A 7,205-nucleotide genomic window follows, 5' to 3' on the forward strand; every position below is an offset into this window, starting at 1 on the left:
TTGTCTCTTTATGTTTTTCAAATCTTTGCATTTTTATCATCTGTGTGTGTGTTTGTCGTCTCTTTGCGTGTGTCGTCTCTGTCGGCGTTTCGTCTCTGTGTGTATGTGTTGTCTCTGTGTGTTTGTCGTCTCTGTGCGCTTGTCGTCTCTATGCGGTGTCGTCTCTTTTTTTTTGTCGTCTCTGTGTCTGTGTTGTTTATATGTATTTGTCTTATCTCTGTGTGTGTGTGTGTGTCGTTTCTGTGTGCTTGTCGTCTCTGAGTGTGTGTCGTCTCTTTGTGTAAGTCGTCACTTTGTGTGTGCTGTCTCTGTGTGTGTGTCGTCTCTCTGTGTGTGTGTCATCTCTGTGTGGGTGTTGTCTCTGTGTGTGTGTGTTGTCTCTATGTGTATGTTTTGTCTGTAAGTGTGTGTTGTATTTGTGTTTGTGTGACGTCTCTTTGTGTGTGTCGTCTCTGTGTATGTTTGTCATTTCTGTGTGTGTGTCTCGTCTCTGTGTGTGTGTTGACTCTGTGTTTGTGTATCGTCTCTGTGCATGTGTCATCTCTATGTGTCGTTTCTGTGTGTTTGTCCTCTCTGTGCGCGATTCGTCTCTTTGTGTCTGTCGTCCCTGTGGGTTTGTCCTCTGTGTGTGAGTGGACTCTGCGTGTGTGTATCGTCTCTGTGCATGTGTCGTCTCTGTGAGTGTTTCGTTTCTGTATTTCTGTAATCTCTAAGTCTGTTTTATCTCTATGTGTGTTTCATCTCTGTGTGTGTGTGTCGTTTCTGTGTGATTGTCCTCTCTGTGCGTGTGTCGTCTCTTTGTGTGTTTCGTATCTCTTTGTGTCTGTCGTCTCTGTGTGTTTTTTAAATTTTTGGGTCACCTGCCGGAGACTCTGGGCGGGTGGGCGCCCCCAAATATTGTCCCAAATTCCTCTCTCAATTTAGCACTTGTTCAGGGATGCCCAGCGTCTCCAATCACTTTCCAAATAGTATGTATTCATTGTCTCAGCTCAGTTTAGAAAATCTGAGCCAATTTCTACTTTTTCAAATTTAGGGTCACTTGCCTGAGACTCTGGGCAGGTGAGGTGGGCACCTCCAAAAATTTGTCCCAACTTCCGCTCTTGCCTTAGAACTTATTCAAGGATACCTAAAACCGTCAACGGTTAGACTGTTGCCCTAGCGGTAACCATGCCATGCTCTACACACATACCAACAATTTATTTTTGTTTTTTGTTTTCTATTTTCACAATGGGGTCCCAATCGAGCTCATGTCCGTTGCTTAGCATTCAGGCCTTGACAAATAAAGCCCAGATAGTCAGACCCCAACTCTCAAATCTGAACACTGACTAAGACCCCAATTCTGAGCTAGTGAATTTCAACAATTCAGTCTGGTGGACTAAGACCCCAATTCTGAGCTAGTGAATTTCCACCATTCAGGCTGGTGGACTAAGACCCTAATTCTGAGCTAGTGAATTTCCACCATTCAGGCTGGTGGACTGAGACCCCAATACTGAGCTAGTGGATTTCCACCATTCAGGCTGGTGGACTAAGACCCCAATAATGAGCTAGTGAATTTCCACCATTCAGGCTTGTGGACTAAGACCCCAATTCTGAGCTAGTGCATTTCCACCGTTCAGGCTGGTGGACTGTGACTCCAATACTGAGCTAGTGGATTTCCACCATTCAGGCTGGTGGACTAAGACCCCAATACTGAGCTAGTGGATTTCCACCATTCCGGCTGGTGGACTAAGACCCCAATTTTTCAACTCTTGCATTTCACGACAGAAATTCAAAATGAACTTCGAAAAATCAAGAGAATGTAACTCTGACAAGATAAAGCACAAGAATTCACTACTGAAATATTCTAACTCTTGCATTTCACGACGGAAATTCAAAATGAACTTTGAAAAATCAAGAGAATGTACCTGTGACAAGATAAACCACGACAAGACACTACTGAAATATTCCAATTCTTGCATTTCACGAAAGAAATTCAAAATGAACTTTGAAAAATTAAGAGAATTTAACTGTGACAAGGTAAAGCACAACAAAACACTACAAAAATATTCCAACTCTTGCATTTCAATGAAAGAAATTCAAAATGAACTATGAAAATCAACAGAATGTAACTGTGACAAGGTAAAGCACAACAAAACACTACTGAAATATTCCAACTCTTGCATTTCACGACAGAAATTCAAAATGAACTTCGAAAAATCAAGAGAATGTAACTGTGACAAGGTAAAGCTGCGGATTTCCACTATTCAGGCTGGTGGACTAAGACCCCAATGCTGAGCTAGTGGATTTCCACCATTCAGGCTGGTGGACTAAGACCCCAATTCTGAGCTAGTGAATTTCCATCGTTCAGGATGGTGGACTGGGACCCCAAAACTGAGCTCGTAGATTTCCACCATTCAGGCTGGTGGACTAGGACCCCAATACTTAGCTAGTGGATTTCCACCATTCAGGCTGGTGGACTAAGACCCCAATTTTCCAACTCTTGCATTTCACGACAGAAATTCAAAATGAACTTCGAAAAATCAAGAGAATGTAACTGTGACAAGGTAAAGCACAACAAGTCACTACTCAAATATTCCAACTCTTGCATTTCACGACAGAAATTCAAAATGAACTTTGAAAAATCATGAAAATGTAGCTGTGACAAGGCAAACCACGACAAGACAATACTGAAATATTCCAATTCTTGCATTTCACGAAATAAATTCAAAATGAACTTTGAAAAATCAAGAGAATGTAACTGTGACAAGGAAAAGCACAACAAGTCACTACTGAAATATTCCAACTCTTGCATTTAAATGAAAGAAATCCAAAATGAACTTTGAAAAATCATGAGAATGTAGCTGTGACAAGGTAAACCACGACAAGACACTACTGAAATATTCCAATTCTTGCATTTCAAGAAATAAATTCAAAATGAACTTTGAAAAAACTCAGAGAATGTAACTGTGACAAGGTAAAGCACAACAAAACACTACTGAAATATTCCAACTCTTGCATTTCAATGAAAGAAATTCAAAATAAACTATGAAAATAAACAGAATGTAACTGTGACAAGGTAAAGCACAACAAAACACTACTGAAATATTCCAACTCTTGAATTTCAATTAAATAAATTCAAAATTAAATATTAAAATCAAAAGAATGTAACTGTGACAAGGTAAAGAAAAACAAAACACTACTGAAATATTCCAACTCTTGCATTTCTCGACAGAAATTCAAAATGAACTTCGAAAAATCAAGAGAATGTAATTGTGACAAGGTAAAGCACAACAAGTCACTACTGAAATATTCCAACTCTTGCATTTCAATGACAGAAATCCAAAATGAACTTTGAAAAATCTTGAGAATGTAGCTGTGAGAAGGTAAACCACGACAAGACACTACTGAAATATTCTAGTTCTTGCATTTAGCGAAAGAAATTCAAAATGAACTTTGAAAAAATTCAGAGAATGTAACTGTGACAAGGTAAAGCACAACAAAACACTACTGAAATATTCCAACTCTTGCATTTCGGTGAAAGAAATTCAAAATGAACTATGAAAATCAATAGAATGTAACTGTGACAAGGTAAAGCACAACAAAACACTACTGAAATATTCCAACTCTTGCATTTCACGACAGAAATTCAAAATGAACTTCGAAAAATCAAAAGAATGTAACTGTGACAAGGTAAAGCACAACAAGTCACTACTGAAATATTCCAACTCTTGCATTTCAACGAAAGAAATCCAAAATGATCTTTGAAAAATCATGAGAATGTAGCTGTGACAAGGTAAACCACGACAAGACACTACTGAAATATTCCAACTCTTGCATTTCAATGAAAGAAATTCAAAATGAACTACGAAAATCAACAGAATGTAACTGTGACAAGGTAAAGCACAACAAAACACTACTGAAATATTCCAACTCTTGCATTTCACGACAGAAATTCAAAATGAACTTCGAAAAATCAAGAGAATGTAACTGTGACAAGGTAAAGCACAACAAGTCACTACTGAAATATTCCAACTCTTGCATTTCAACGAAAGAAATTCAAAAAGAACTTTGAAAAATTAAGAGAATGTAACTGTGACAAGGTAAAGCACAACAAAACACTACTGAAATAGTCCAACTCTTGCATTTCAATGAAAGAAATTCAAAATGAACTATGAAAATCAACAGAATGTAACTGTGACAAGGTAAAGCACAACAAAACACTACTGAAATATTCCAACTCTTTCATTTCAATGAATTAAATTAAAAATTAAATCCGAAAATGAACCGAATGTAACTGTGACCAGGTAAAGCACAACAATACAATACTGAAATATTCCAACTCTTGCATTTCACGACAGAAATTCAAAATTAACTTCGAAAAATCAAGAGAATGTAACTGTGACAAGGTAAAGCACAACAAGTCACTACTGAAATGTTCTTGCATTTCAATGAAAGAAATTCAAAATGAACTATGAAAATCAACAGAATGTAACTGTGACAAGGTAAAGCACAACATAACACTACTGAAATATTCCAACTCTTGCATTTCACGACAGAAATTCAAAATGAACTTCGAAAAATCAAGAGAATGTAACTGTGACAAGGTAAAGCACAGCAAGTCACTACTGAAATATTCCAACTCTTGCATTTTACGACAGAAATTCAAAATGAACTTCAAAAAATAAAGAGAATGTAACTGTGACAAGGTAAAGCACAACAACTCACTACTGAAATATTCCAACTCGTGCATTTCACGACATAAATTCAAAATGAACTTTGAAAAATCATGAGAATGTAGCTTTGACAAGGTAAACCACGACAAGACACTACTGAAATATTCCAATTCTTGCATTTCACGAAAGAAATTCAAAATGAACTTTGAAAAATTAAGAGAATGTAACTGTGACAAGGTAAAGCACAACAAAACACTACTGAAATATTCCTACTCTTGCATTTCAATGAAAGAAATTCAAAATGAACTATTAAAATCAACAGAATGTAGCTGTGACAAGGTAAAGCACAACAAAACACTACTGAAATATTCCAACTCTTGCATTTCACGACAGAAATTCAAAATGAACTTCTAAAAATCAAGAGAATGTAACTGTGACAAGGTAAAGCACAACAAGTCACTACTGAAATGTTCCAACTCTTGCATTTCAATGAAAGAAATTCAAAATGAACTATGAAAATCAACAGAATGTAACTGTGACAAGGTAAAGCACAACAAAACACTACTGAAATATTCCAACTCTTGCATTTCACGACAGAAATTCAAAATGAAATTCGAAAAATCAAGAGAATGTAACTGTGACAAGGTAAAGCTGTGGATTTTCACCATTCAGGCTGGTGGACTAAGACCCCAATACTGAGCTAGTGGATTTCCACCATTCAGGCTGGTGGACTAAGACCCCAATTCTGAGCTAGTGAATTTCCGAAGTTCAGGCTGGTGGACTGGGACCCCAATACTGAGCTAGTGGATTTCCACCATTCAGGATGGTGGACTAGGACCCCAATACTAAGCTAGTGGATTTCCACCATTCAGGCTGGTGGACTAAGACCCCAATTTTCCAACTCTTGCATTTCACGACAGAAATTCAAAATGAACTTCGAAAAATCAAGAGAATGTAACTGTGACAAGGTAAAGCACAACAAGTCACTACTGAAATATTCCAACTCTTGCATTTCACGACAGAAATTCAAAATGAACTTCGAAAAATCATGAAAATGTAGCTGTGACAAGGCAAACCACGACAAGACAATACTGAAATATTCCAATTCTTGCATTTCACGAAAGAAATTCAAAATGAACTTCGAAAAATCAAGAGAATGTAACTGTGACAAGGTAAAGCACAACAAGTCACTACTGAAATATTCCAACTCTTGCATTTCAACGAAAGAAATCCAAAATAAACTTTGAAAAATCATGAGAATGTAGCTGTGACAAGGTAAACCACGACAAGACACTACTGAAATATTCCAATTCTTGCATTTCACGAAAGAAATTCAAAATTAACTTTGAAAAAATTCAGAGAATGTAACTGTGACAAGGTAAAGCACAACAAAACACTACTGAAATATTCCAACTCTTGCATTTCAATGAAAGAAATTCAAAATGAACTATGAAAATCAACAGAATGTAACTGTGACAAGGTAAAGCACAACAAAACACTACTGAAATGTTCCAACTCTTGCATTTCAATGAAAGAAATTCAAAATGAACTATGAAAATCAACAGAATGTAACTGTGACAAGGTAAAGCACAACAAAACACTACTGAAATATTCCAACTCTTGCATTTCACGACAGAAATTCAAAATGAACTTCCAAAAATCAAGAAAATGTAACTGTGACTAGGTAAAGCTGTGGATTTCCACCATTCAGGCTGGTGGACTAAGACCCCAATACTGAGCTTGTGGATTTCCACCATTCAGGCTGGTGGACTAAAACCCCAAGTCTGAGTTAGTGAATTTCCACCGTTCAGGCTGGTGGACTGGGACCCCAATACTCAGCTAGTGGATTTCTACCATTCAGGCTGGTGGACTAGCACCCCATTATTAAGCTAGTAGATTTCCACCATTCAGGCTGGTGGACTAAGACCCCAATTTTCCAACTCTTGCATTTCACGACAAAAATTCAAAATGAACTTCGAAAAATCAAGAGAATGTAACTGTGACAGGGTAAAGCACAACAAGTCACTACTGAAATATTCCAACTCTTGCATTTCACGACAGAAATTCAAAATGAACTTTGAAAAATCATGAAAATGTAGCTGTGACAAGGTAAACCACGACAAGACAATACTGAAATATTCCAATTCTTGCACTTCACGAAATAAATTCAAAATTAACTTTGAAAAAATTAAGATAATTTAACTGTTACAAGTTAAAGCACAACAAAACACTACTGAAATATTACAAATCTTACATTTCAATGAAAGAAATTCAAAATGAAATATGAAAATAAATAGAATGCAAATGTGACAATTTAAAGCACAACAAAACACAACTGAAATATTCAAAATCTTGCATTTCACGGCAGAAATTCACACTTAACTAATAAAAATAACGAGAATGTAACAGTGACAAGGGAAAGCACAACAAGTCACTACTGAAATATTCCAACTCTTGCATTTCAACAAAAGAAATCCAAAATGATCTTTGAAAAATCATGAGAATGTAGCTGTGACAAGGTAAACCACGACAAGACACTACTGAAATATTCCA

This window comes from Artemia sp. Qi Xiang Cuo, chromosome 1 (genome assembly GCF_049724085.1).
Source record: "Artemia sp. Qi Xiang Cuo chromosome 1, ASM4972408v1, whole genome shotgun sequence".
Lineage (NCBI taxonomy): Eukaryota > Metazoa > Arthropoda > Branchiopoda > Anostraca > Artemiidae > Artemia > Artemia sp. Qi Xiang Cuo.